This window comes from Protopterus annectens, chromosome 10.part0 (assembly GCF_019279795.1).
Source record: "Protopterus annectens isolate FY-2018-M chromosome 10.part0, PAN1.0, whole genome shotgun sequence".
Taxonomy (NCBI): Eukaryota; Metazoa; Chordata; order Ceratodontiformes; family Protopteridae; genus Protopterus; species Protopterus annectens.
This window is the reverse complement of record NC_056744.1, coordinates 982,464,540-982,474,485: the sequence shown is the minus strand read 5'-3', so window position 1 is coordinate 982,474,485 and position 9,946 is coordinate 982,464,540. Positions and strand designations below refer to the sequence as shown.

The 9,946-nt window shown below is 44.6% G+C and overlaps 1 protein-coding gene across 1 annotated transcript in view; it reads left to right on the top strand.

Annotated features, from left to right (window-relative positions):
- Window positions 1-1,875: 1,875 nt before the first annotated feature.
- The window catches only part of CEP350 (centrosomal protein 350), a 3,609,946-nt gene continuing 3,601,875 nt past the window's right edge, over window positions 1,876-9,946 (top strand). Inside the window, exon 1 of the mRNA XM_044085746.1 lies at window positions 1,876-1,915. The gene's annotated coding sequence lies outside the window, so the exon portion shown is untranslated. The remainder of the gene's footprint in view (window positions 1,916-9,946) is intronic.

Below are 9,946 nucleotides of genomic sequence, written 5' to 3'. Positions count from 1 at the left end.
TGGTGGGCAGAGGCCTGCCACCAAAACAAGGGACTGCCATTCACTCCACCTTCTGCTGCCCAAACCCTGACTACAGATGCATCAGACTATGCTTGGGGGGGCTCATTTGGCAGGCAAGTGCATTCAGGGCAAATGGAGCCGAAATCAAATGCACCTACATATCTATCAGAAAGAGATGCTAGCTGTATAGAATGCACTGACAGCCTTCAAGGACTACCTTCATCCAGGACAACTACTGATAAAGACAGATAACACCACAGTTATGTGGTACATAAACAAGCAGGGGGTACACATTCCTACCCCTTTGCAGACTAGCCATGGCATTGTGGAACACGGCCTTGACCTATCAAATACAACTATAAGCTCAATTCCTGCCAGGAAAGCTAAATACTGTGGCAGACAAACTAAGTAGAAATCTTATGGACCCACACGAATGGAAACTGGAACCACAAGTTTTCAACATGTTGACATGCAAATGGGAGAGCCCAGACATAGTTCTGGGGTGAGGCAAAAAGATCGATCAGTTGGGCAAATTCTGAACAAGACTTCTTCACAAAAAAGCATGGAAAGTGGATGCTCTATCAGTCTATGCTTTTCCCCCTCTGCTTCTGCTCTCCAAAGTTCTACTAAAAGTCAAATTGGACAAACCAGAAATGATTCTGATTGCTGCAGACTGGCCTCGCCAACACTGGTACCCACTCTTGCGCAGTGTGTCGCACCTTCCTCTGTGGCACCTGCCTCAGGCACCTTACCTACTGTCTCAGCAGAACTACATAATTCTGCACACTCAGCTCTAAACTTTGAATCTTGCAGCGTGGCTAATCGACTAATTTCACCCTTGGCATCCCTCAGCAAACCTGTGATGGATGTCATTTTGGAGGCTAGAAAGCCTAGTACTAGAAAATCTTATGCTGACAAATGGAAAAGATTCTGTGCCTGGAACCAATCACAAAGAATAAAGCACAGCAATGCCCAGTATTCCTCAGATTCTGCAATACTTAACTGAGATGCTTCACAAGGGCCTATCTTTTTCTTCCATAAAAATCCATCCATCTGCCATTTCAGCTCATTACAGCACAGAACATCCTCTCTTCTCTCATCCTCTGCAGCATCTCAGAGGGGTCAAAAATTTAAGACCTCCCAGGAGAGCACCAACTCCTGCATGGGACCTCAATTTTGTTTTGGAAAAACTCACTCTCCCTCCTTTTGAGCCAGCTGCTACTGCAGACCTAAAATTTCTCTCCTGGAAAACAGCTTTCTTTTTAGCAGTCACTTCAGCTAGAAGGATTTCAGAATTACAGGCTCTTTGAGAATGGCTATGTATTGTGAAGCTCGTGTGAGATGCTATGTCTTGCAGGAGCCACTGTTGAAAGGATCTTGGTATGGTGAATATGTTAACTCTATTTTCCTCTGTCTAATTTGAAGTGCATCTGACCACAGACTTCAGAATAAAGTTTAAGAGGCTATTCAGTGGCCCATTAAGGATGTATCTGGTATTACTGCATAAACTTTGTCCTGGATCTGTAGCAGAACATCATAATGGGAAACAGTGCACCATGTGAGTGAAAATAAGTTGAAAATACAAATTGTTGATTTTTAAGAAATCACAAAAAGTTTTTCTGTAGGCTGAAAAGGATGTCTCAACCCCAGCCATCACTTTTATCTAACGTAAAAAAAATAAAATTGATTGCAAATGAATCACATCTGTTATATTTGCGATCATCTAAAATAACCAGAACTGCTGATTTTACATATGTGGGCCTTTGCACCCACACCACTTAAGTGAGAGCAGAATCCTGTTAAGAAAATTGAATGCAGTTTTTTTAAGGCGCCATGAAAGCTTTATAATCTTTTTTTTCCTTTTTTTTTAGGGTTGACTGTAGCATATGAAGATTTTAACAAGACAAAGGCTGCTGTAAGTATTATGACATGTTCTAGTTGCCGGTCATACTCTAAAATGTGCCTTTGGTGCTAGTCAGAAAAAAAAAGTTAAAAAAATTGCATTATGATCATTCAAGTACCTCAGAGCAGAGTTTATTAATTTTTTGTATGATGTTCTTCGTGTTTCACTGTTGCAGTCATTATATTTGGGTAATCTGCTGGCAGGTTGCCCTCAGTCGGCCTCTTGTCCTGCATCGGTTGCTGTCCCTTCTTCCATGGCGTCAGATCGTTAGGGGTATAAAACATGCAGCCGGCCATTACATCAGTCTTTCTTGCAAACTGCGCTTCTGCTTCAGGCACAGCAGCAAGTACCGGTCGGCCAACTCCTGAAATTTTCGTTTCGAGTTTCAGAACCGAAGTGTTCAACTAAAAGCCAAGTACCCCATTAGGGAAACTTTTTCTTGCTCCTTACCGAGGTCAGTAAAAGTTAATAATTGCATTACTTGTGGGAAGCAGATACCTCATAAGGATTTTCAGGTGTAGTGTGTTCCTTGCCTAGGCCCTGACCACAAGCGTGCCTTGCTGTCGGTTTTGTTCTAAATTTAATCAACGCATGATTAAACATCGGTATATTTTTGCTTCTGAATATTTTTGACTGAAGATTTAATTATCCAGAAATGTCGTCTGTTAGCAATCCGACTACCGGAATACCTAAAAAGCAAAGAAAGACAGACAGACCGTCTGGGTCCAAAACTGATGACTTCTCTAAGCCAGTCGCCAGTTGGCGGTACTCGGTGAGGTGCTTTCACAGCCCCTGATACCCTCTACTTCTGATTCAGACCTCTACTGAGACCCATTCAGAGTCTGGTATGCCGCAAGATGCTTCAATTATGGAACCCAGTAGATGTCTCTACTTTAGATGGGTCTGGAGCCGTGTGCAGGCACTGGCTTCTGAGGGTGTTTTCAGGCCTACAGATTTGTGTATTAGACCAATGCCATCTTCAAAACTAAGGCCAAAATCTAAATTTATGTCTAAAAACACGCCTGGGCCACATGTGCAGGCCCTATGCCTAAAAAACAAATTATCAAAATGTCTGAAAATTTAATTTCTCTGATCAGGGGTAGCCAACCCTCTCCTTCTAAGAGGCCTAGGCAAGACATTGATTATGAATATTCTGAACAGGATTCTATTTCTTCTGACTCTTCTAATGAACAGGATTTGTCTATTCCTACTTATGAGGACCCTGATGTAGAGGATTCCATTCCTTCTACTTCTCCCCCTGAGGATTTTTCTTTTGGGGAAACCTTACATGCCTTAAGGGAACATTTCCACTGGGAAAGTCAGGATTTCTCTGAATCTAAAAAGAGACTTAGGGATTTTCTTCTTCTTCCTCAGCATAGGCCTTTGGCCATACCTCCTGTTCTAGACGTTGTTGATGTTTTTTCAGAATCTAGTACGACTCCTGATTCTCTGCCTCCAGCTCCTTGTAAGCCAGACAGATACTACAGGGTTCCTGACTCAAAAATCCTATTGCTGACCCTGAAACCATTTCTCAGGGTCCCAAGGGCATTAAGTCCTCTACTGCTAAAAATTCTACCCCTTCTGATAGAGATTCCAGGGCTGGATAGATGGGGTAAGAAGGTTTACATGTCTGCAACCTTGGCAATCGGGCTTTAAACTGTCAATTTCATAAGCTTAAATATCAACAGCATATTATGGGACTACTTAAACAGAAAATGATGTTAATCTCGGACTGTGTGGAAAATAAAGATTTGCAGGAGTTATTACATTCAGCTGAACAAGCTGGAAAACATACTTTGCAATGTGGTTTTGATTCCTTGGAGGCCTCTTGCAAGGATGCTGTAACTGGATCTGTGCTAAGAAGGCATGCTTGGCTCAAGAGCAAACTCTGCCTGACCATGTTAAAGCAAAATTGTTGGATGCTCCTTTACAGCAGGTCCGTCTCTTTGGTAATAAAGCTGAAGAAGTGTTAAAAAAGATGGAAAATAAAGCTAAATCTATGCAAACTGTGAAAGATTTCATACAAGTGCAACCTCCAAGATTTAGTAGGCACTGGCCCACTAAGAACTGGTCCTTTCCAGTCCCCTCAAGAGCCGCTCAAGTCAAATCTAGACATTCCAAAGGCTCCAGGTTTCAGACACAAGGAACTTTTAGAACAAAATGGGGTGCCTCCACCTTCAAAGCTGGGAGCAGCAAGGCACCTCCCTATGGTAAACAGTCCCAATGACTTCCCTCTACAATCACCAAGCATTTACCTTTTAGCGCCCCTTTGGAAAACTGGCACTTCATGCACGAAACTGGCATCTTATTACCCAGGACAAATGGGTTTTAAATATAATATCCCAGGGATACAGATTTCATTTCCACACATTGCCAATCTCAAACGGATGGCCAGATCTGCCCCTAATCAGTGGGCAGAGGCCCAGAAACAAGTTCTGTCCCTCATGAACATGGGAGCTATTCAACCAGTACCAGAAGAGGAAAAGGGACAAGGTTTCCATTCAAGACTGTTCCTGGTACCCAGAAAAGACAAATCATGGCGTCCAATTCTGGACTTATCCACTCTAAACACATTTCTGGACATTCCAAAATTCAAGATGCTGACTCTTCAACAGTTACTACGTATGCTAGTCAAAGATGCCTGGTTGGTAACTCTAGACTTAAAAGAGGCTTATCTGCATATCCCAATCAGGAATCTTATGGAAGATACCTCCGCTTCACAGCAGGCTACTTGCATTGCCAGTTCTCTGCACTGCCCTTTGGCTTATCTACTGTGCCCAGGGTCTTCACAAAGTGCCTGGCACCAGTAATTACATTTTGCAGGCAAAGAAATATTCAAATATATCCATACCTGGACGATTGTCTAATTCATGCAGAAAACAAGGACATTCTTCTTAAGCATTTGGCGTTTGTAAAAAGGGTTCTAACTTGTCTAGGGTACACCATAAACGAAAAGAAATCACAGCTGGTACCCTCTCAAAAAATTACATTCCTGGGTGCAAGCTTGAATACAACTGCCCAGATGACTTGCCTTACTCCAGAAAAGCAAATTCAATTGGAGACTTCTAACAAAAACCCTGCTATCTGCAAGACCACTTCTGCAAACCTTGGGGTTCATGGCCTCCTGCATTCTTCTAATTCTATATGCAAGACTGCATATGAGGAAACTTCAGTGGTATTTAAAAAGTTTATGGAGTCAACATTGTCACTTTTATACCTTGCCTGCAACTAGAGTTCCTATGGTGGGCAGAGGCCTGCCACCAAAACAAGGGACTGCCATTCACTCCACCTTCTGCTGCCCAAACCCTGACTACAGATGCATCAGACTATGCTTGGGGGGGCTCATTTGGCAGGCAAGTGCATTCAGGGCAAATGGAGCCGAAATCAAATGCACCTACATATCTATCAGAAAGAGATGCTAGCTGTATAGAATGCACTGACAGCCTTCAAGGACTACCTTCATCCAGGACAACTACTGATAAAGACAGATAACACCACAGTTATGTGGTACATAAACAAGCAGGGGGTACACATTCCTACCCCCTTTGCAGACTAGCCATGGCATTGTGGAACACGGCCTTGACCTATCAAATACAACTATAAGCTCAATTCCTGCCAGGAAAGCTAAATACTGTGGCAGACAAACTAAGTAGAAATCTTATGGACCCACACGAATGGAAACTGGAACCACAAGTTTTCAACATGTTGACATGCAAATGGGAGAGCCCAGACATAGTTCTGGGGTGAGGCAAAAAGATCGATCAGTTGGGCAAATTCTGAACAAGACTTCTTCACAAAAAAGCATGGAAAGTGGATGCTCTATCAGTCTATGCTTTTCCCCCTCTGCTTCTGCTCTCCAAAGTTCTACTAAAAGTCAAATTGGACAAACCAGAAATGATTCTGATTGCTGCAGACTGGCCTCGCCAACACTGGTACCCACTCTTGCGCAGTGTGTCGCACCTTCCTCTGTGGCACCTGCCTCAGGCACCTTACCTACTGTCTCAGCAGAACTACATAATTCTGCACACTCAGCTCTAAACTTTGAATCTTGCAGCGTGGCTAATCGACTAATTTCACCCTTGGCATCCCTCAGCAAACCTGTGATGGATGTCATTTTGGAGGCTAGAAAGCCTAGTACTAGAAAATCTTATGCTGACAAATGGAAAAGATTCTGTGCCTGGAACCAGTCACAAAGAATAAGCACAGCAATGCCTAGTATTCCTCAGATTCTGCAATACTTAACTGAAATGCTTCACAAGGGCCTATCTTTTTCTTCCATAAAAATCCATCCATCTGCCATTTCAGCTCATTACAGCACAGAACATCCTCTCTTCTCTCATCCTCTGCAGCATCTCAGAGGGGTCAAAAATTTAAGACCTCCCAGGAGAGCACCAACTCCTGCATGGGACCTCAATTTTGTTTTGGAAAAACTCACTCTCCCTCCTTTTGAGCCAGCTGCTACTGCAGACCTAAAATTTCTCTCCTGGAAAACAGCTTTCTTTTTAGCAGTCACTTCAGCTAGAAGGATTTCAGAATTACAGGCTCTTATGGCAGTGGAGCCTTTCATTATTTTTCATCTGGACAGGGTGGCTCTCAGGACCAATCCATCTTTCATGCCTAAGGTGGTATCCAGTGTGGCTTTTAATCAGACCATTCATCTGCCAACTTTCTTTCCCAATCCACAGAACAAGGGTGAGTGGATTCTGCATTCATTGGATGTACACAGACCGCTTAGATTCTACTTAAACAGGACAAAATCTCTAAGAAAATCTGAACTATTGGTGGCATTTGTTGCAGGGGCAGAGGGAAAGGCTATTTCAAAGCAGACTATTTCCAGATGGGATAAGCCATTGTGTTTGTTTCTGCTATATGCACCATGGTAAACCTATCCCCAAGGGGATCAGATCTCATTCCACCGGGGCTGCATCTACTTTTGCAGCCTTTCTCAGAGGGGTTCCTACCAGAGACATTCTAGAAGCTGCTACCTGGAGCTCAGTTCATACATTCACCAAACATTACCATTTATCTCTGTTCTCTAAATCCAGAGCTGGCTTTGTCACTGCTGTCCTGCAGGGCCTTATAGCTGCTCCTAATGCTGTATAGATCCATCCTCCCAACCATAGCTTTGGGATTCTACCGAAATGTCATGACTGCAACAGTGCAACACGAAGAACATAGTACAGTTGTCTGCACTTACCATAAGTGTAGATGTTCGAGTGTATTCACTGCTGCAGTCCTGGATGTCCTTCAAGAATGCAACTGCAGTCATAACATGTGGGTTGGGGCAGCCCTCGGTTGGCCGGATTCCAAAGTCTGGGTCCCACGTCGGCTGATGTCGCATTTCTCTCCGACGTCAGAGCGGCTGGAGTACATAAGCATCAGCCAACACCATTTTCTTCAGTCTTTCTTGCCGCGCGGTGCCGAAGCAGAAGCAGTTCGCAAGTGCCGGTCGGTCAGCTCCTGTATTCTTGATGCGAAGTCATCAAAAAGCTAAGTACCCCGTTGGGGACCTTTTCTTGCCTCAGCCGATGTCAGAAATTACTGAAAAAGTTAACAATTGTATTTCTTGTGGTAAACAAATACCTCATAAGGATTTACACTCTTACTGTCTTCCTTGCCTGGGCCCAGGCCACGACGTCTCGGCCTGTGTAGCCTGTGCTCGCTTCAACAAGTGCACTCTCAGGCGCCGGGCGGAGTTCGCTGAAGATTTTTTTGCCGATAAATTTGCTTACACCATGCCGTCGGATCTTCCGACATCGCAAACTCCCAAAAAGCGAAAAGACCGGGACCGACATCCTCGGCCCTCGTCTACCACAGACTCCACGCCAAAACCTAGCGTGAGTGCTCCGGTTCCCTCTGAGACGGTCTCTCCACCGCTCCGAACCGAAGACACCGCATTACCGACGACTCCGATTCCAGACATCACTCCGCCAGTTATCGATTTTCCTCCGGATACCGAAACCGAGGAAATGCCCGAGACCATTGCTGTAGACAAGGTCACTCCTGCGATGGAGCTGCCAGGCCTCCTATGGCCATGTCTATTAAGGCCTACACTAGGGCTAAGGCAGCCAGCAAAACAAAGCATATTACTTCTAAATCCTTACCTCAGCCTACTCCAGAGACACAAATTATGTCCATGGCTGCTGATTTAATTTCCATGATTAGAGGTTCACAGGCCCATCCTGAGAGAGGATCCCAGCCTCCTTCTGATAAAAGGCCTCTGACCCTATTCCTTCAGATGAAGATTCTGAGGGCTCTGTCCACTCTGATAGCCAGGAAGAGCTCTTCCAGACCTATGAGGACTCGGATGCAGAAGATTCCATCCCCTCGGCCTCCCCTCCTGAGGATATTTCTTTTGGGGAAGTTCTGCACACCATGAGGGAACATTTCAAGTGGCAAGGTCAGGAATATTCTGATTCTAGGAAACGCCTTAGGACTTTCCTTAAGAAGCCCCAGCACAGGCCCTTGGCTATTCCTCCTGTACTTGATGTTCTGAATGATTTATATTCTGACTCTAGTGCTACCCCTGATTCTCTTCCTCCTGCTCCAGCCAAGCCAGACAGTAGGGCAGCTATGACAGGGGCAGTCATTCGTAGACATGCTTGGTTAAAAGATCAACCTCTACCAGATCATGTAAAAGCAAAACTTCTGGATGCACCTTTGGAAAAGAACAAGCTTTTTGGTGCGAATGCTAAGGATGTGTTAAAGACCATCGAAGAAAAAGCAAAATCAGTTCAGACGGTGAAAGATTTCCTCCAGGTTCAACCCCCCAGATTCAGTAGGAATTGGCCTTCTAAAAACTGGTCCTTTCCTAATCCAGAAAAGTTTCAAAGGGGTAAGAGCAGACGTGGCCGAGGAAGAGGCCAATACAGAGGCCCTTACAGGGGACGACAATGGCAGCCAGGAAACCAAAGAAGTGATGCAGGGGTTTCATCTGCCCCACAACCACAATCTCAATGACTTTCCTCTACTACCGCCTACCAGGGAGCAAATAGAAGCTCCCTTGGGCGGGAAATTATCTCTGTTTGCAGAAAATTGGCACAGACTGACAAAGGACAAATGGATTTTGGACATTATAGACCCGAGGGTACAGGTTTCATTTTCATACCTTCCAAGAAAACAAGGCATGCCAAACCTACCACAAAACCAGAGGGCAGAGGCTATCAAGCAAATCACTCTGCTTACTCGGATGAAAGCAATAGAAAGAGTTCCACAACAAGAACAAGACCAGGGGTTTTACTCAAGACTGTTCCTTGTTCCAAGAAAAGAATCTCAATGGAGACCAGTACTGGACTTGTCCGCATTAAACACCTTTCTCATAGTACCAAAGTTCAAAATGCTGACTCTACAGCAACTCCTTCCCATGCTGGGCAAGGGTCTTGGCTGATTACTCTGGACCTCAAGGAGGCATACCTGCATGTCCCTATCAGACACAGCTGCAGAAGATACCTCAGATTTCTTGCAGGGCCAGAGCATTATCAATTCTCAGCATTGCCATTTGGCTTATCTACTGCGCCCAGAGTATTCACAAAATGCCTGGCTTCAGTAATTGCTCATTGCAGGCTCCAGGGGATACAAATTTACCCGTACCTGGGCGACTGCCTCATAAGCGGACAAAATTGATGCTGACAAAAAACCTGGATTATGTCATACGATTACTTCAAGCTCTGGGATACAGTCAACTTTCAAAAGTCAAGACTGCAGCCATCCCAGCAAATAATCTTCTTAGGAGCCAAACTAGACACGGCCTCTCAGATGGCTTACCTGACAGAAGACAAGCAAGAGAAGTTAACTCATTACTTCAAAGGTTTAGCAAAACTCACCCAGATGACTGCAAGGAGATTCCTACAGGCCCTGGGTTACATGGCATCCTGCATTCTCCTGGTTCCATTAGCAAGACTACACATGAGAAAGCTTCAATGGTACCTAAAAAGCATTTGGTCTCAACACAGCAACAACTTGGAGACGATCATACCGCTCATCCCATGCCTACAAAAGGAATTCCTATGGTGGGCCTCGGTGAGCCAGGCAAACACAGGTATG